At 44.0% G+C, this 21,563-nt stretch overlaps 1 protein-coding gene across 1 annotated transcript in view; it reads right to left on the bottom strand.

The window, feature by feature from the left end:
• AKAP6 (A-kinase anchoring protein 6) overlaps positions 1-21,563 on the bottom strand; it is a 606,671-nt gene that overhangs the window by 253,557 nt on the left and 331,551 nt on the right. The gene's annotated exons all lie outside the window — the stretch shown is intronic.

The raw sequence follows: 21,563 nt of genomic DNA, 5'->3' as shown, positions 1-21,563 counted from the left end.
TTTCAATGTCTTTTCTAAAATGTGGTGCCAGAACTGGACACAGTATTCCAGTTGAAGCCTGACCAAGGAGGGGTAGAGGAGGATAATTATTTCACATAATCTTGACTCTATGCTTCTCTTAATACATCCAAGAACTGTGTTTGCCCTTTTTTTCTGCTGCATCACACCGTTGACTCATGTGCAGTCTGTGATCTATTAGTACACCCAAGCCTGCGTGCTGTTGCTTAGTTCTATTCCTCCCATTATATAGAGGTAATTTTCATTTTTCTTGCCCCGACATAGAATCTTGCATTTCCCCCTATTAAATACCATTCTATTAGTCGCTGCCCATTGTTCAAGGTTATCGAGATCACTCTGAAACCTTTCTCTGTCTTCTCTAGTGTTATCCATCCCTCCTAGCTTTGCATCATCTACAAATTTGTTTAGTTTACTGTCACTGAGCCAGTTATGAATCCCCCTAACCATAGTCTTGTTAATCTAATCCCATACCTAGTCATTTTTTCAATAAGGACAGTATGAGATACTTTATTAAATGCTTTGCTGAAGTCGAGATATACTATATCTACCGCATTTCCCTAATCCATCATAGAAGGAAATTAGATTAGTCTGACATGACTTGTTAGCTACAAACCCATGCAGACTCTGGTTAATTACTTTATTCTTATCAAAGTACGTATATACATGCTGTTTAATATTTTGTTCAAAGATCTTTCCTGGTTTAGAAGTAAGGCTCACTGGCCTGTAATTTCCTGGGTCCGTCCTCTTTCCTTTTTTGAAGATAGTGACAAAATTTGCCCTTCTCCAATCTTCTGGGACTTCTGTTCTCCAGAATTTTTCGAAGATTCTGGCTAATGGTTTTGCAATTTCCTCTGCAAACTCTTTCAGTACTCCAGGATGTAATTCATCTGGATCAGGAGATTTAAATTCATTTAAATTAGCTAAGTGTTCCCTCACCATCTCTCTGTACTGTATATAGATAGTGTGGATTATTTTGCCTCTTCGATAGCACCGTGAAGATCAGTTGATGTTACAATTGCTTTCTTTGAGAACGCAGATGCAAAATAGGAATTTAAAAGTTATGCGTTCTCATTTTTTGACCAATATACCCTTTTCATCCTGTAAAAATCCTATAGCGTCATTGACTTTTCTTTTGCATTTGACATACTCCGCAAATCCTTTTTTACTGCTTTTGGTCTCCCTTTCAAGCCCCACTTCATTACTGGCTTTAGCTCTTCTAGCGCTTGCCCTGCATTCCCTCCAAACAGCATTATATTCTTCTTTAGATATACCCCCTCTTTCCATTTGATAAACATTTCTTTTTTCCGTTTTAACAAGTGTTTAAGTTCTGTGTTCATCCACCTGGTCACTTTAAATGTTTCCAATTCTTCCTTCTTTTCAGGATTGTTACCGATTGTGTGGTGAGAATTTCATTTAGCAAAATATCCCATCCTACTTGGACATTTCTGTCCTTTAGAACATTCAGCCATTAGACCTTTCCTACACTCTTTATGAGTCCATTAAAATCTGCCTTTCTGAGGTCCAACCTTAAAGTCTGAATCCCCGCTGGTCTTCCTCCTCTTGCAATCCAAAATTCGAGGATATCATGATCCCTATATTTGACATGTATAGTAGTATATATAACAATGCTCTGATTGTGCTAAAGGCTGATTTATTACTTGATTACGGTATTTCAGCCGTAAACAGTTGTGGTCAAAAGTTTACATATCCTGGCAGAATTTTTGCTTTCTTGGCCTTTTTTCAGAGAATATGAATGATAACACCAAAACTTTTTCTCCACTCATTGTTAGTGGTTGGGTGAAGCCATTGTCAAACTATTGTGTTTTCTTTCTCTTTTTAAATCATAATGACAACCCAAAACATCCAAATGACCCTGATCAAAAGTTCACATTCCCTGGTGATTTTGGCCTGATAACATGCACAGAAGTTGACATAAATGTGTTTGAATGGCTTCTAAAGGTAACATACTCACCTGTGACCTGTTTGCTTTTAATCAGTGTGTGTTCATTAAAAAAGAAAAGAGTGAGCTTCTGGGATCCAGACAGACTCTTGCATCTTTCATCCAGCCACTGATGTTTTTGGATTGTGAATCATGGGGAAAGCAAAAGAATTGTCAATGGATCTACGGGAAAAGGTAGATGAACTGTATAAAACAGGAAAGGGATACAAAAAGATATCCAAGGAATTGATCACGCCAGTCAACAGCATTCAAACTGTGATTAACAAATGGAAAATTAGGGGCTCTGTAAAAATAAAACCACAGTCAGGTAGACCAACAAAAATGTCATCCACAATTGCCAGGAAAATAGTTCGGGATGCAAAGAAAAACCCACAAATAACATCAGCTAAAAATTACAAGACTCTCTGAAAACTAGCGATGTGGCTGTCTCAAGATTCACAATAAGGAGGCACTTGAAGAAAATTGGGCTGCATGGTCAAGTCGCCAGAAGAAAGTCATTGCTGCGCAATGCCAGAAAGTATCTCGCCTACAATACGCAAAACAGCACAGCGACAAGCCTCAAAACTTGTAGAACAAGGAAATTTGGAGTGGTAAGACCAAAATTGAACTTTTTAGCCATAACCATAAACGCTACATTTGGAAAGAGGTCAACAAGGCCTATGATGAAAGGAACACCATTCCTACTTTAAAGCACGGAGGTGGATCGCTGATGTTTTGGGGATGTGTGAACTATAAAGGCACAGTAAATTTGGTCAAAGTCGAAGAAAAAATGAATGCAGCACGTTATCAGCAAACACTGGGGGCAAATTTGCACTCATCAGCCCGGAAGCTGCGTATGGGACGTACTTGGACGTTCCAACATGACTACGATCCAAAATACAAGGCCAAGTCGACCTGTCATTGGCTACAGCAGAACAAAGTGAAGGTACTGGAGTGGCTATCTCAGTCTCCTGAGCTCAATATCATTGAGCCACTGTGGGGAGATCTCAAGCACGTAGTTCATGCTAGACCTCCCAGGAATTTACAGGAACTGGAACCTTTTTGCCAAGAAGAGTGGGCAGCTTTACCTTCTGAGAAAATAAAAAACCTCATCCAACTACTACCACAAAAGACTTCAAGCTGTCATTGATGTTAGAGGGGGCAATACACGGTATTAAGAAATGGGGTATGTGAACTTTTGATCAGGGTCACTTGGATGTTTTGGGTTGTCATTATGATTTAAAAAGATAAAACACAGTAGTTTGACAATAAATGGCATCACCCAACCACTAACCATGAGTGGAGAAAACGTTTTAGTGTTATCATTCATATTCTCTGCAAAAATTCTGCCAGGGTATGTAAACTTTTGAGCATAACTGTATGTTAAACTCTGAAACGCTGCAACTTTTCAGCAAAAAAAGTTTAATAGTTTAATAGCTGTCAGGGACTGATCTGCATGGGAGACTAGTCGGTCAGGCAGAACCCAGCAACTTCTCTCTGCCTGCTGCCCTGAAGTGACAGGTCTTACCCTATGCAGGCACGCATAGTCTGTATCAATATATAGGAAAACGGTGAAGAGCAAAAAGGGCAATAGGTTCTTATCCGATAATAAAGGACATTAGAGTGCTTGGAATTGTTCACCTGGTAACAAGGATCAAGCTTACATTTGTTAGATGCTGCACTACTACGGGTTAAAAAAACCCATTGAAATGCCAGAATAAAAACAATAGGTGGGTCGTCTGCTGATGGAGATCTAAAAGAATGGTCCAGGATACAAAGTAGGCTTGGTGCGGTTTTATTATTAATGTGTTTCGAAGTCTCCAGACTTCTTCACCAGGCTAAAACCACATACAAAATGTGAATGTGGTTTGTATCCTGTACCATTCTTTCAGCAGAGCAGATGACCCACCTATTGTTTCTCTCCTGGCATTATAAGAATGTATAGTCAGCGGTGCAACATGCAATAGGAATAATGATGACTCCATGATGAACTACCGTAATTCTCAATGTCTTCATTCACTGGCTAGACCACTATTAACTCTACTACACGTATCAGGACCATATTTCTGCTCTAAACTTCTAATATGGCCCTAGTGTAAATTCCAGTCACCCAACAGCTACATACTTTATGCAGGAAGGGTGGAAAATGTAAGCTAGAAAATATACAAAATGTGCATAAATATAAACGATAATCGTTGTAACGTTTACTGTCAGCCAATGTGTTTGGAAACGTAAAGTCTACTTCCAAGACTACATTTTATGTTAGATAGTGGTAAACACTATAATAAATTATCACTAAGCATGTTGTGCTAATTTTTTAATATGTTACATTTTCTCTATTTGCTAACCACCTTTCTTCAGGGAATCTTTGGCTCATTAAATGTATCTTTTTGTTTAGCTGTGGCCGGTTCAGCTAGAGACGTGAGCGCAGGAGATGTTACATTGTCAAATGATCCAACTGTAGCATATACAAGGACTTAATAGTCTGTGTGGCTTCAATAACTCTCGCCCGCAGTTCCAGATCATTGTCCCAAATGTCTTTTTCACAGGCATAGAGGTCTTTCAACATTGTTTTGTTCTGCTCGCACATTATAGGATTCTGAGTAGAGATGTAAGCCTATCTGTACTGAATTACTGTCGGCTCCCTTGATACTTGTGGCAGATAAGTGTGTTGCTAAAATACTTTATTCTTCTATATTCTGTGACTTTAAATAATGGATTTTATTTATGTGGTCAATAGTGGAAGGAAAAACTTATGTAGAATATTCTCTCTACACGGCCCCAATTGGACAAACAATCAGCAGATTTGGCTTTCAGTACCATCTTTATGCTGATGACACAGAACTATATATGTCATCCCCTGACCTTACTCCCGCTGTACTAAAGAACATCGTGACTGTCTGTCCGCAGTCTCCAACATCATGTCTGCCCTCTATCTGAAACTCAACCTCTCCAAAACTGAACTTCTTCTGCTCCCACCATCTACTAACCTCCCTAAACCTGACATTTCCCTCACCGTGGGTGGCACCATAATAGCACCCCGGCAGCAGGCGCTCTGTCTGGGTGTTACGTTTTGCACCAATCTCTCCTTCACTTCCCATATACAATCTCTTGCCCACTCGTGCCGCTTACACCTAAAGAACATCTCTAAAATACGCCCTTTTCTCACCATGGAAACTACAATAACCCTCACTGTCGCCCTGATCCACTCCCACCTGGACTACTGTAATGCTCTATTAGTTGGCCTCCCGTTACTCGACTTTCCCCTCTTCAGTCTGTCCTTAATGCAGCAGCCAGGGTCATCTACCTGGCTAATCGGTATTCAGATGCAGCTGCCCTTTGCCAGTCATTACACTGGCTGCCCATTCAATATAGGATCCAATTCAAAGTACTTGTTCCCACCCACAAAGCTCTCCACAGTGTGGCACCCCCTTACATCTCCTCCCTTATCTCTGTCTATCGGCCTAACCGACAACTGTGCTCTGCATATTACTTTCGGCTAACCTCTGCACTAATCCGTACCTCCCACTCCCGACTCCAAGACTTCTCCCGTGCTGCACCAATCCTTTGGAATGCTCTACCCCAAGAAATTAGGACCATTCACAATTTGCATAGTTTTAGGCGCGACCTCAAAACATATTTGTTCAGAGTGGCCTATCACATTCCCTATAAAAGTCATTTTATGTGTAAGGGCGCAAGTGTAGCCCAATTCACTATCTCCATCTATCCCCCACCCCCTGAAGATGGCTGGACCATCATTGTAAAAACATCATTGTAAATACACACCTGTGCTTTGTATCTCCCCTACCTCATTGTAGATTGTAGGCTCTCACGAGTAGGGTCAACTTATTGTATTTTAATTATTGTATTGTTAATGTTGTTACTTATGACTTGCATTTGAAACTGTTAAATTGTAAAGCGCTGCGGAATATGTTGGCGCTATATAAAGATTATTATTATTATTATTACTTACACGTTTCTTTGCATTTGTCACTTTATAACAGTCATCTCAATTGTTGGCATAATGTCCAACAGGTACTTGTGTAATCTGTGTGATCTTATATAATTATTGTAACCCTGATTTGGGGGAGTACAAGCACAGGGAGAGGTCAGGTGCATAGTAAACTACAAATCCCAGCAGTTCCAACCATAGAAAACATCTGCATAGATGAAGAGACGTCAGAAGAATTTGAGAAAGTGATCTTCGACTGAGAGAACAGACGCTCAACATCTGAAAGCTTGCAAAGGGGGATCGTTCAGTGAAAGTCATGACCAGACACATAATCCTGCCTTCTCATCTGAGGATTTATCAAAAGAAAGAAAGAAGGAAGCCAAATAACCCTGGTTGTACAGGTGGGTTCTGTACCGAGAGCCAAAAGAATAAAGGGCCAGTGACCAACTGTGATACCGGTGACCGACTACGATACTGTGACAACATCTATTATTATCCCTGAAGAGAAATCAGTGATGTATCTTAAAGATACTGATAGAAAAGCTGAAAATTCACACTATTCCTGTGGTAGCAATAAACACTTTCAGCTCTGCACATGTATAGTTGTGGAACTTGTGGCCAAATGTTTTGAGTCTGAAAAACGTTTATTGATGAATACATCAAGTTTATGCAAAAACTCAATATTTCCAGCACTGATCATTTTTTCCCCAAGATTCCTGCAGTTCAGCCTGGCAGCTGGATATCAACTTCTGGGCCAAATCCTGACTGACGACAACACTTTCTTGTCTAGTCAGTGTTTGTAGGTTATTGGGTTTTTATGCACCTACCTGTGTTTTGAGGATTGACCACAAGTACTCAATGGGATTTAGATCTGGAGCGTTTCCTAGACATGGTCTCAAAATTTCAATGTTTTGTTCATTGAGCCATTGAGTTATCACTTTGGCCTTGTGACATGGTCTCCATCATGCTGGAAAAATTATTATTATCACCAAATTGCTCCTGGATCGATGGGAGAAGTTGCTATTGGAAGATGTTTAGATCCATTCTTTATTCATGGCAGTTTTCTAAGGTAAAAATGTGATTGAGCCCACTCCCTTGGATGATAAGCGGCCCCACACGTGAATGATCACAGGATGCTTTACTTTTGACATTACACAGGACTCCTAGTAGCACCCACCATTTATTCTCCAGACAATCATTCTTACAGTTGTTTCAAACAGTCTCTAGGGGGCTTCATCAAAGAAAACTTTGCATGAAATACAGTAATTGGACTGCAGAGGATGGGGTAAAGTTATTTTCTCTGTTGAAGCCCTCTTCTTATCAGTTTGGGACACCTAGAAGAATGATTGTCTGGAGAAGTTTAACCCATTTACCCCCAAGGGTAGTTTGCACGTTAATGACAAGGCCAATTTTTACAATTCTGACCACTGTCCCTTTATGAGGGACTCTGGAACGCTTCAACGGATCCCGGTGATTCTGACATTGTTTTCTCGTGACATATTGTACTTCATGTTACTGGTAACAGTTCTTTGATATTACCTGTGTTTATTTGAGAAAATTTTTGTTATGCAATTACCGTATATACTCGAGTATAAGCCGAGATTTTCAGCCCACTTTTTTGGGCTGAAAGTGACCCTCTTGGCTTATACTCGAGTCAGTGTCGGTGTGGAGTCGGCGGGTGAGGGGGAGCAGCAACTATGATATACTTACCTGCTCCTGGCGCTGTCCCTGCATGTCCGATGGTCTCCGGGCAGCGCTTCCTGTGTTCAGCGGTCACGTGGTACCACTCATTAAAGTAATGAATATGCACGCATATTCATTACTCTAATGAGCGGTACGTGACCGCTGAACACAGGAAGATGCCGCCGGCTCCCGGAGACCATCTGACAGTGAGACACTGCCAGGGACCGTGCCGGGAGCAGGTGAATATATCAGGGGAGGGGGAGCATTGCGCGATAGTCACCTTCCACGTTCCATCGCTGCGCGCTGCTCTGTCTTCCGTCCTCTGGCTGTGATTGTTCAGGTCAGAGAGCGCAATGATGAGATTAGTGTGCGCGCCGCCCTCTGCCTGAACAGTCAGTGCCGAGGATGGAAGACAGAGCAGCGCGCAGTGATGGAACGTGGAAGATGACTATCGCAAGTGCCGGGGGCCTGAGCGAAGAGAGGTAAGTATGTGATTTTTTTTATTTTAATCGCAGCAACAGCAAATGGGGCAATTGTATGGAGCATCTTATGGGGCATAATGTGTGGAGCATCTCATGGGGCCCCTAATGTGTGGAGCATCTCATGGGGCCACAATGTATGGGGCCATAATGTGTGGAGCATCTCATGGGGCCATAATGTGTGGAGCATCTCATGGGGCCATAATGTGTGGAGCATCTCATGGGGCCATAATGTATGGAGCATCTCATGGGGCCATAATGTGTGGAGCATCTTATGGGGCCATCAACCTTTATGCAGCATTGTATGGGGGAAATGTTTCTATGGAGCATCTTATGGGGCCATTATTAACCTTTGTGCAGCATTATATGGGGTATATTTTAATATGGAGCATCTTATGGGGCCCATCATGAACTGTATGGAGCATTATATGGGGCTCCTGATTGAATATGGATATTCAAAAACCCTTAACCTACTGATGTCTCAATTAATTTTACTTTTATTGGTATCTATTTTTATTTTTGACATTAACCAGTAGCTGCTGCATTTCCCACCCTAGGCTTATATTCGAGTCAATAAGTTTTCCCAGTTTTTTGTGGCAAAATTAGGGGGGTCGGCTTATACTCAGGTCGGCTTATACTCGAGTATATACGGTAAATCACAGAGATATGTCACACAAAATACTTAATAAGTAACATTTCCCACATGTCTACTTTACATCAGCACAATTTTGGAACCAACATTTTTTAGTTGTTAAGGAGTTATAAGGGTTAAAAGTTGACCAGCAATTTCTCATTTTTACAACACCATTATTTTTTAGGGCCCACATCTCATTTGAAGTCATTTTGAGGGGTCTATATGATAGAAAATAACAAAGTGTGACACCATTCTAAAAACTGCACCCCTCAAGGTGCTCAAAACCACATTCAAGAAGTTTATTAACCCTTCAGGTGTTTCACAGGAATTTTTGGAATGTTTAAATAAAAATGAACATTTTACTTTTTTTCACAAAAAATTTACTTCAGCTCCAATTTGTTTTATTTTACCAAGGGTAACAGGAGAAAATGGACCCTAAAAGTTGTTTTACAATTTGTCCTGAGTATGCTGATACCCCATATGTGTGGGTAAACCACTGTTTGGGTGCATGGGAGAGCTCGGAAGGGAAGGAGCGCCGTTTGACTTTTCAATGCAAAATTGACAGGAATTGAGATGGGACACCATGTTGCGTTTGGAGAGCCACTGATGTGCCTAAACATTGAAACCCCCCACAAGTGACACCATTTTGGAAAGTAGACCCCATAAGGAACTTATCTAGAAGTGTCGTGAGCACTTTGACCCACCAAGTGCTTCACAGAAGTTTATAATGCAGAGCCGTAAAAATAAAAAATCATATTTTTTCACAAAAATTATCTTTTTGACCCCAATTTTTTATTTTCCCAAGGGTAAGAGAAGAAATTGGACCCCATATGTGTGGGTAAACCACTGTTTGGGCGCATGGCAGAGATCGGAAGGGAAGGAGCGCCACTTGACTTTTCAATGCAAAATTGACTGGAGTTGAGATGGGACGCCATATTGCGTTTAGAGAGCCACTGATGTGCCTAAACATTGAAACCCCCACAAGTGACCCCATATTGGAAACTAGACCCCCCAAGGAACTTATCTAGATGTGTGTTAGGGGTCGAGTTCCCGCTTCTGCACAGGGGGAATCTCGGGCCGTTTCTGCTGCGGTCTCCCATTCTTCTCCTGCTGCAGTGGAACATGCTCAGCGGAGACATCGTTCCTTGCGTCTGGCTCAGTCTCACTCAGTGCTTAGGCTTGCTGTTGCTTCTCCAGCTTTTGCCATTAAAGCCAGTGCTGGGCAGCGGCGAGCAGACGCTTTTGGGACTAAGTCCTGCTTTTTCCCTTCCGAGCATGCCCGGGGTGAGATCTTCCATTGGAGATCGAGGGTCACATGCTCAGATGCTGCTGCGGTTCCCATTGGTCCTTTTTTGGAAGGTCCTATACGTACTGCAGCTATATAAGCTTCGCATGACCGCACGGCCATGCGCTAGTGTACAATTGTATACGGGTGTATGTTGATGAGTGCAAGTCGTCCTTTAAATAACCCACCCTATTGTATGACTGTCCGCGTAAGGTGTATGGCTGCTATCTAGCACCCGACTATCCTCACAACGTGATACACACGAATCAGCGTCCATTGCTGTGACCGCCAGTGCGGCGCCACGCGCCAGTAGTGCGCTTCCTAACCCACGTCTGGTTGCTTGGTGGTGTCTGCCAGTACGGCACAGTTCGCACTTTGGTGCTCTCAAAAACTATTTCTATTAGTTACCTAACACACCCTGTTGCGGTGTTGTGCGCAATTAGTCTGTACGGACTTCAACCCCGAGTCTAGGGATTGAGTTCGGTGACTCTTAGCTTGCGTTCTTTAGTGCGGTATTGCGGTCCTGTGACTTAACAGGGTTCGCTTCCATCGCCATATAGCGCTGCCATTTACTAGCAGCAGGTTTTCACCTGCACGGTGGACCCCGGACTGCGAACGCACCTAATATTATTTCATCTTAAACTTGGTGCGTTCCGCCAGTCCTAACAATGTGTTGTGAGAACCTTGAACCCCCAAGTGTTTCACTACAGTTTATAATGCAGAGACGTGAAAATAAAAAATCTTTTTTTTCCACAAAAATTATTTTTTAGCCCCTTTGTATTTTCCCAAGGGTAACAGGAGAAAATGGACCCCAAAAGTTGTTGTCCAATGTGTTAGGAGTCGCGTTCCCGCTGCTGCACAGGGGGAATCTCGAACCATGTCTGCTGCGTCTCCCGTTCTGCATCGGCCGCAGTGGAGCCCGCTCGGCGGAGACGTCGGTCCCAGCATCTCACTGAATCTGATACTGTGCAAAGGGTTACTGCTGCCTCTCCAGGCTCTGCTATTGTACCCTGCACTGGTCTGCGACGAGCAGGCTTTTCTGGGACTAAGTCCTGCTTTGCACACACTGAGCATGCCCAGGGTAAGATCTCTCAGTGGAGGTCTAGGGTCACATGCTCAGGTACTGCAGCAACTTCCATTGGTCCTCCAGGAAGGCCCTGTACCTGATCAAGTTCTGTGGCAGCCTTCCATTGGTCCTTCTAGGAAGGTCCTGTAGGTGCTACAGCTATAACGCATGGCCATGCGCTAGTATCAAATATGTACGAGCTCAGCGCCAGTGTGGTCGTGTGTGTGTTCAGGGACCCGGCTGAAATAAACCCCTAGAATGCTGGCACCTCCGGCGAGGAGTTTTGTGTATGCAGTCAGGGACCCGGCTGAAATAAGCCATTAGAATTCCGGCTCCACCGGAGAGGAGCTGCGTGTTGGTGGGACTGCATGACCACTGTCGGCTCTACAGAGTAGCTGTGTCCCCTGTGAGCTAAACAGGGCACAGCGTTCTCTTACTACGGGCTCTGTGAAGTAACAGAGTTCGTTTGTACTAATTTGCTTCGCCGCCTTGCTTAGTAGCAGGTTCTTTCCTGCACGGAGGATGTCGGGTTGCGAACGCACCTATCTCATTTAATAAATATATTCGGTGCGTTCCGCCAGCTCGGAAGGGAAGGAGCACTGTTTTACTTTTTCAAAGCAGAATTGACTGGAATTGAGATCGGACGCCATGTCGCGTTTGGAGAGCTCCTGATGTGCCTAAACAGTGGAAACCCCCCAATTATAACTGAAACCCTAATCCAACCACACCCCTAACCCTGACACACCCCTAACCCTAATCCCACCCGTAAATGTAATCCAAACCCTAACCCTAACTTTAGCCCCAACCCTAACTTTAACCCCAACCCTAACTGTAGCCTTAACCCTAGCCCCAACCCTAGCCCTAGCCCTATCCCTAACCCTAGTCCTAACCCTAATGGGAAAATGGAAATAAATACATTTTTTAAAATTTTTTAATTTTTCCCTAACTGAGGGGGTGATGAAGGGGGTTTGATTTATTTTTATAGTGGGTTTTTTAGCGGATTTTTATGATTGGCAGCCGTCACACACTAAAAGACGCTTTTTATTGCAAAAAATATTTTTTGCGTTACCACATTTTGAGAGCTATAATTTTTCCATATTTTGGTCCACAGAGTCATGTGAGGTCTTGTTTTTTGCGGGACGAGTTGACGTTTTTATTGATAACATTTTCGGGCACGTGACATTTTTTGATCGCTTTTTATTCCGATTTTTGTGAAGCAGAATGACCAAAAACCAGCTATTCATGAATTTCTTCCTTTGGGGGGGGGGGGGGGGGGCGTTTATACCGTTCCGCATTTGGTAAAATGGATAAAGCAGTTTTATTCTTTGGGTCAATATGATTACAGCGATACCTCATTTATATCTTTTTTTATGTTTTATACGATAAAAACTATTTTATAGAAAAAATAATTATTTTTGCATCGCTTTATTCTGAGGACTATAACTTTTTTATTTTTTCGCTGATGATGCTGTATGGTGGCTCGTTTTTTGCAGGACAAGATGATGTTTTCAGCGGTACCATGGTTATTTATATCCGTCTTTTTGATCACGTGTTATTCCACTTTTTGTTTAGCGGTATGATAATAAAGCATTGTTTTTTGCCTCTTTTTTTTTTACGGTGTTCACTGAAGGGGTTAACTAGTGGGACAGTTTTATAGGTTGGGTCGTTACGGACGCAGCAATACTAAATATGTGTACTTTTATTGTTTGTTGTTGGGAACAATATATATATTTTTTTTTTCGGAATTTAAAAAAAAATTTTTGTGAATATTTTTCGGTGATCTGACGTGCACTCATAGAGGCTTCCCGTCACCTGCTCTGAGCAGGCGCTGTGAAGCCACCTCCCTGCAAGACCCGGATGCAGCCCTGTGGCCATTTTGGATCCGGGCCTGCTGCAGGAAGGAAGGTAGGAGACTCTCGGAGTAGCGATCCTACAAGTCACAATCAACCCTTCAACGTGTCTTGCAATATGACTTGGGATAAAAGCCAAATCAGTATCTCAATTCGCAGACACAGTGTTTCGGGCTGTTGGCCCTCGTCAGTGCGAAGCATGAGAACTGATTTGGCTAGGTGAGAGGCTCAAGACTGGTGTCTAAGGCCGGCCTCACACTCAGCGTATAATACCGTAATACACAGAAAAGTCCCCAAAATAGTGATCCGTATGTCATCCGTAGGCAGGGTGTGTCAGCGTATTTTGCGCATGGCATCCTCCGTATGTAATCCGTATGGCATCCGTACTGCGAGATTTTCTGCAAAACCGACATACGGACATACATTGGATCCATGGGCGCAAATAATCGTAAAAACATATATACTGTCTATACACACATATATATATATATATATATATATATATACACATATATATATATGTATATATATATATATATATATATATATATATATATATATGCACATACACCCTACTAACATTAGTAGTGTGGAATATGCAAAAAATAAGGGATGTAAGATGGTTTACTGTATGTAAACCATGTCTCATATCATGTCGGGTTTGTGAAGGAGATACGAAAAGCCAGCAATTGAATTACCGGCTTTTAAGCTATCTAGCGCTGTATGAAATATTAATATATATACATATATGTGTCTCACTGATATATATATATATATATATATATACATATATATATGTATACCCTTATACTATGTGTAGACATTTATCTTAGCTATTCTATTCTAACCTGTCAGTGTCATTTTACTGTACACCGCACTGAATTGCCGGTTTTTCGCTAGAACACCGCTGCGTATTTCTCGCAAGTCACACTGTTGGTCCGTGTGTAATCCGTATTTTTCTCGCGTCCATAGACTTTCATTGGCGTATTTTTTGCGCAATACGGTGACAAACGCAGCATGCTGCGATTTTCTACGGCCATAGAAGACCGTATAATACGGATTAGTAAAATACGGCAGATAGGAGCTGGGCCACAGAGAATCATTGTACCGTATGCAATCCGTATTTTATGCACCTCTCATACGTCCGTAAAACTCGCTAGTGTGAGGCCGGCCTAAGGAGTAAGGTTTCTCCTTGTGGAGAGTGACATACCAGTTCTGGCTCGTGAAGGTAAGAAGAAAGAAAAGGAGAGCGCTATCATGAATCTTGTGTCATGTCAACAGTAAATCATCTTGAGACCATTAATGTATAGGGGCTTTTCATCCAAGAAACTGTGCTCACTCACAATTTTACCTAAATAAACAATGGGATCTAAACATCCAGTAAGAGCAACTTCTTCCTACATCCATGACCAATTTGAGCAATGCCTTTACAAGCTTGATGGAATTTTTGTACATGGCTACGTAACTCCCCAGATCTAAGGCTATGTTCACACTTTGTGGATTTTGCTGCGGATCCGCAGCGGATTTGACCGTTGCGGATCCGCAGCAGTTTCCCATGAGTTTACATTACAATGTAAACCTATGGGAAACAAAAAACGCTGTGCACATGCTGCAGAAAAATCCGCGCGGAAACGCTGCGGATTACATTCCGCAGCATGTCACTTCTTTTCTGCGGATTTTCACCTGCTCCAATAGGAAAATGCAGATGAAAATCCGCAGAAGAAAACGCAGTAAAAACCACGATAAATCAGCAGTAAAAACCGCGACGGGTTTTCACTGCGGATTTTGGAATTCTGCTGCGGAAAAATCCGCAGTGAAATCCGCAAAGTGTGAACATAGCCTTAATCCTTTGAGAACCAGTGATTAATCGTCATAAAGCGAGTGGACAAACAAAAAAACACAGAAATTGTGAGAAATTCTAAGCACTGGTTAGGTAAAAATAGGCTGAGATCAGATAGTTTCTGGGCCAAATCCTAATATGCATCTACCATGGTGGAGTGCATAAGTCTGGGAACATAAGGGTCAGCTCTGTAAATATCAAATCTTTGCAAAAACTTCATGCACTTGTTAATAAAAGTGTAAAAACGTATGAAATGCTGAAAACTGTGCGTCAGTAACCATAAAAACTCAAAGATGTAAAACCAATGAAGCAGCAAACTGTGTGAAAAACAAAATTTGATTTATTCTCACAACTTTTGGCCATAAGTGTAGGAACCACTAAAATGACCCCTATTTTGTCTTACGGTAATATTGTAGCCATTTGTGTATTGCGCTGCTAATTGAAAGTGAATGAGGAGGGCCACACTTCACAAATAATGTAAAGCTTTATGGCGCTAACTTAGCGAGCCAGCCATGATGTTCCTTCTACTTCTCTAACTCTTCTCTCTATGTGCACACGTTGCGGATTAGGCTTAGGAATTTCTGGTGCGGATTTTCCGCAAAGTGTGCACAGCATTTTTTTTTCCTCATTGATTTACATTGTACTGTAAATCAATTGCGGATCTGCAGCATTTCTGCACCTCAAAAAACGCTGCGGATCTGCAGAGAATCCGCAACGTGTGCATATACCCTGACTATTAAACAGGACTGATTATTAGCCAGACTCCATGAGAATGCAAACCTCCTAGAAGATCCCAGGCAGTCTGCAGAGATAGGAAACTTTTTTTATTGTCTGTGATGAAAAAAAAATGGATGTGTCTCTGATATTGTATAAAGATGGAGGAAATTGTAGAAATCATTGCGAGTGTAACTTTCATAAGTTTACCGTTCATAGTATATGCTGCTCATACAGTCAGCATAGTATCCTGAACTGTAGTCATATAGCACCTAGAATCTCAATGATTTATTTTGGCTTTCTAATTTGTCCATAAAAATATAAGCCGTCCATGACTTTTTGATAAATTGTAGAGAAAACAAGAAATAATCAGGTTGGCAGCTCTGAACAGGAATAGTGTGCCCGCAGCTCCAAAGGCGCTCTGAGGTCTGCACTGCAATATTTACTTAGCCAGTGCCATAATGGATCTGTGGGCATCTCTGAGTAGAGAGTGCAATGAGAAAGAAAAGTTTGCCAGGTTTTTTTCATCCATTCAGTGTTTATTGGATCCATGTGCAATACATATCAATATTAGTGATAAGCGAGTGTGCTCGGGTGGTTTCCAAGTATCTTGGGCGTGCTCGTAGATTATGTTTGTGTCGCCGCAGCTGCATAATTTGCGGCTGCTAGACAGCCTGAACACATGCAGGGATTGCCTGCTTGTTAGGGAATCCTCACATGTATTGAGGCTGTCTAGCAGCCGCAAATCATGCAGCTGTGGCGAAACAAACATAATCTACGAGCACGCCCAAGATACTTGGAGACCACCTGAGCATGCTCGGAAAACTCGAGTAATGAGCACAGTCGCTCATCACTAATAGACATCAATAAACAGTAAGTGTATGTTTCCACGTGACGGATAACATCAGGATTTGCTGCGGATTGGACGCTGCGTACAGCCACAGCATCCAATCCGCAGTGTCCAGATGTTACAGCATAGTGGAGGGGATTTTTTGAAATCCCGTCTCCACTATATGCGCACGGCCACATCCGGCGACCCTGCGAATACGGACATGTGGCGCGTCTTTGTAGACCACAGCATGTCTAGTTATCTCGCAGAGACGCTCCGTCTCCACAAAATAAATACCACAGTCAATGAATATGATGCGGTGATTCCACATGTGCTCAATAAACACATCCGGAATCACCGTGCGTACAACAGGGGGCGGCGCTTTGGGCGGAGCGGGGTATCTGCTGCGTCCAAAGCGCTGGGTTTCCTGAACATGGAAACATACCCTAAGTGGAGGAAAATACTAACAAACTTTTTACTGTTGCGCTCTCTTTTTTTTGCATGAATAAGGTCTAAATTGGAACCTGGATGTTTTGACCATTGCATCTGGGTCACAGACACAAGAGGGTCCCTTTAGAAGAGCAATAGAGAGGTTCTTTGCAGTCTCATGGTTCTGTTCATGATAGATGTTGTTTATTATTTTGGAGGTGGAAGTGGACCCCTTTATTTCCTCGGCTCCTATGCGACAAGTTGCCCCACTGATATGTCTGAACATAGCCTTAGACAGGGATTTTCCTAGTCGGCCCCTGGTCGTATCGAATTTTCTGTACATTAAATTAGGCTCAATGCACACTACGCAGAAGCTTTAAGCCAAAAAAAGTGTCCTTATGCCTTCTGTCAGTGTGACATAGCTTAATTCATTAGTGTGGTTTTACAATGACAATAATCAGCAACACATTCCACTTCTGTCTGCTGGGAAATCTTCCTTTGGGTATTTTCCTACCTCATCTTTAAGATGCAGTTAGAACAGTTGAGTTTTCCAAGTGAAAACGCTTTAAAAAAAAAATGATAGCGGTCGTTTTCCAGGAAAAATCTTCACCGGCATCTCATCAGTCATTTTTTTCCGGCGTATACACTTTGAAGTGTATAGAGCAGGTGGCTTCTAAGTGAAGCCGCCTAAGGGCAGTCCCACACGTCCAGATAATTCCGGTACCGGAAAAATCGGTACCGGAATTATCTGTGTCCGTGTGCCGGTGCGTTTCTGTGGCACGTCAGTGTGGCACACGTGCGGCACACGTGTGCCACCCGTGTGCCCACTGGGTACCACACGCACCGTGCCGGAGACAGCGCTAAAGTTTAGCGCTGTCCCCTGCATCGTGCTGAAGCCCCATTCATATCTTCCATGCAGCAGCGTTTGCTGTAGAGAAGATATGAATAATAGTGTGTAAAATCAAGATCCAGGTCATCCCCTATGGGAGGTGGAGCCGCATATTCATTACTGTAAATGAGCGGCCCCACGTGACCGCTCACATAGTACAAGGTGCGGCCAGGACAGGACGCTGGGAGGGAGCCGGGAGCTGGGTGAGTATTTTAATCACCGGGGGGTTTGGGTGGGGGGGCGGCGCACAGGGGGTGGGAGGGGGGAGATGACCTGGATCTTGATTTTACACACTATTATTCATATCTTCTATACAGCAAACGCTGCTGCAGGGAAGATATGAATGGCGGATTCAGCACCAGTGGGGGGGACAGTGCTTAATGTAGCACTGTCTCCTGCACGGCACACGGACTGCACACAGACAACGTCCGTGTGCGGTACGTGTTTTACACGGACCCATTGACTTTAATGGGTCCGTGTAATCCGTGCGCTCCCACGAACACTGACATGTCTCCGTGTTTGGCACACGGAGACACGGTCCGCAAAAAATCAATGACATCTGCACAGATGCATTGATTTTAATGTGTCTACGTGTGTCAGTGGCTCCGGTACGTGAGGAAACTGTCACCTCAAGTACCTGAGCCACTGACGTGTGAAACCGGCCTAAAGAATGAACATGTTACTTGTCTGAAAGGGGTTGTCTACTACTGGGACAACCCCTTCTCAATCCCTATGTTGCACCATTGCAAAATAATAACACTTATACTCACCTTTTAAGAAGGAACATAAGACTATGTGCATAATGTTCATTTTTTCGTGGCACTTTTTCAAGCAGATTTCAAGCGAAGAAAGACGTCATGTGCATAATATTTTGAATGGGAAGATTACGTTTTTTACATGGTCATCCTAAAGTGGGTTTTCGGCTTCCCAGCTTCCCTTTTGCCAGTCGGCTGATGATTGATAATTTGGATCAGTGGCAATGGTTGAGCCGGTTGCCAAAATTGTGCGCTCTTTGATGCTGCGAGCAGAAGCAGCTCAGTCTGCTTTAGCAGCACTGCACTCCTCGCCCAGGAAAATGGCTACCTCAGATAAACTGCAGAGGTGGCTGGTAACCTAAGCAATGAGCAGTAAACTATAACATTAAAGTGAACCTGTCACCTGGGAAAATACTATTTACCTAAAAATATAGGGTTAGCATGCAGGTAAACAGCATTACAATGCTATATCAACCGGCCCTGCAGCACGTTTTCTGAGGAAGCTGCAAGCAAAACGTACGTTATAGGGTCCAGGCTGGTAAACATGCTTTACTTCTGTAATGCTTACATTTCCTATGCTGGGGAAGTGCCCATGTGAGCAACTCATGCGAGGTCACTAACATGCATTTGCATTTACACCTTATATAGTTTTTTCTTATACAGTGGCGTAGGAAGGGGGGTGCGGGGGGGGGGCGGTCCGCCCCGGGCAGCACAATGCGGGGGGCGGCCGGCGCTGCAGGAGGAGAAAGAAAAAAAAAAAAAGACACCCCTTTAAATCTTCGGGCGGCGCCGTCCGCCGCCACGACCAGGCTCCCCCCACCCCCAGGCCCCCGCCCCCCGCTCTAATACTCACCTCTCCTGGTTCCTGCGGCAGCTGCAGCGTCCTCTGACTCTGCGACGTCTCAGAGCAGAGGGCGCGATGACGTCACTATTGTGCGCGCCGCTCAGCCTCTCTGTCCTGAGCGTCGCAGAGCCGGAGAGACGCTGACTGCACCGGACCTGCGCTAGGAACGGGAGAGGTGAGGATTTTACTTTTTTTTTTTTTTCTTTATGTCTGACTCTGTCTGGGGGCAATGCTGGACACACTGGGGCAATACTGGAGACCATGGGGCAGATTGCTGGACACACTGGGGCAATACTGGAGACCATGGGGCAGAATGCTGGACACACTGGGGCAATACTGGAGACCATGGGGCAGATTGCTGGACACACTGGGGCAATACTGGAGACCATGGGGCAGAATGCTGGACACACTGGGGCAATACTGGAGACCATGGGGCAGAATGCTGGACACACTGGGGCAATACAGGAGACTATGGGGCAGATTGCTGGACACACTGGGGCAATACTGGAGACCATGGGGCAGAATGCTGGACACACTGGGGCAATACTGGAGACCATGGGGCAGAATGCTGGACACACTGGGGCAATACAGGAGACTATGGGGCAGATTGCTGGACACACTGAATACTGGAGACCATGGGGCAGATTTCCGGACACATTGAGGCAATGCTGGAGACCCTGGGGCAGACTTCTGGACATACTGGGGCAATACTGGAGACCATGGGGCAGATTGCTGGACACACCGGGGCAATACTGGAGACAATGGGGCAGATTGCTGGACACACTGGGGCAATACTGGAGACTCTGGGGCAGATTGCTGGACACACTGGGGCAATACTGGAGACCATGGGGCAGCTTGCTGGACACACTGGGGCAATACTGGAGACCATGGGGCAGAATGCTGGACACACTGGGGCAATACTGGAGACCATGGGGCAGAATGCTGGACACACTGGGGCAATACAGGAGACCATGGGGCAGATTGCTGGACACACTGGGGCAATACTGGAGACCCTGGGGCAGATTTCTGGACACATTGAGGCAATGCTGGAGACCCTGGGGCAGACTTCTGGACACACTGGGGCAATGCTGGACACTGGGGCAGATTGCTGGACACACTGGGAGTAATATGCTGGACACACTGGGGCAATGCTGGACACTGGGGGTAATATGCTGGACACACTGGGGCAATGCTGGACACTGGGGCAGATTGCTGGACACACTGGGGGCAGTGCTGGACATACTGGGGCAGATTGCTGGACACACTGGGGGTAATATGCTGGACACACTGGGGCAGATTGCTGGACACACTGGGGGCAGGACTTGAGGCATGGGCAGAATGTAGATACAGGGCATGATTGGAGACACGGGGCAGGATTGGATCATGGGGCAGGACGGATACGATGGAGGCTGGTGGGGCAGGATGGGGAGATCATATGGTGTAGAATGGATACTCATGAGGGCAGGATGCGAGAACATATGGCTGGAGCCAGGAATGAGATAAACGGGGCCAGGGTGGGGAATAGTGTTACCATAGGGGCTAATTAAGGGATGTTACTGCAGTGATGTATTTATTTTATTTTTTGAGTATACTGTTTTAAATGGGGGGCAGGCCTGTTACTGTGCAGAGTGACACTATATCACCTTTTTTCCTTCATGTGATGTAATGTAGAAGTTGTGAAAAATTAAGTAATGTGTTCTACAAGCGGAGCTCGAGATAACTGTGTTATTTCCTGCAGAAACGAGTCCTGGCTGGAAGGAATGATGGCGGTCTGTGCTGGATGAAAGATGAAGGACTTCACCTAGAGACATCACTGGTGAGTCAGTGTTACCTATACACTGACACTATACACTGTATACTATATAGAGGTCCTGTGTATAATGTCACCAGTGATCTCTGTATTACCTCTACACAGACACTGCATACTAAGTACAGATCTCCTGTGAATACTGGCACTTGTGGTGATAGTATTGTGTTTTTTTTTTTATTACTGATCAGTATTGTAGTATTCAGTCACTATGTGGTGGTAATATGTGGTCTGGAAATGGTGTTGTGGTATTTGTCCCTTGTATGTAGTATTATTCGGTCACTATGTGGCCTGGTCATGATGTGGTGGTATTAAGTCACAGGTTTGGCATGTGGGGGTGACACCATTAGGCCCAGTTTAAGTTCTACAAAACAGGAAAACCATTTTTGGTAACCTTTGTGTGTATTGAGCCGGGGGAGGGGGGGGGGGGCGCCAAACTCGGGAACAGCCCCGGGCGGCAAAAGCTCTAGCTACGCCTTCTTATAGGAGCACTGGCACTTTCCTCACATGTGGACTATAATTTTGTTATATGTTGACACATGCTTGTAGA

The sequence above is a fragment of the Ranitomeya imitator genome, chromosome 1 (genome assembly GCF_032444005.1).
Source record: "Ranitomeya imitator isolate aRanImi1 chromosome 1, aRanImi1.pri, whole genome shotgun sequence".
Taxonomy (NCBI): Eukaryota; Metazoa; Chordata; class Amphibia; order Anura; family Dendrobatidae; genus Ranitomeya; species Ranitomeya imitator.
This window is presented reverse-complemented; position numbering and strand designations above follow the sequence as displayed.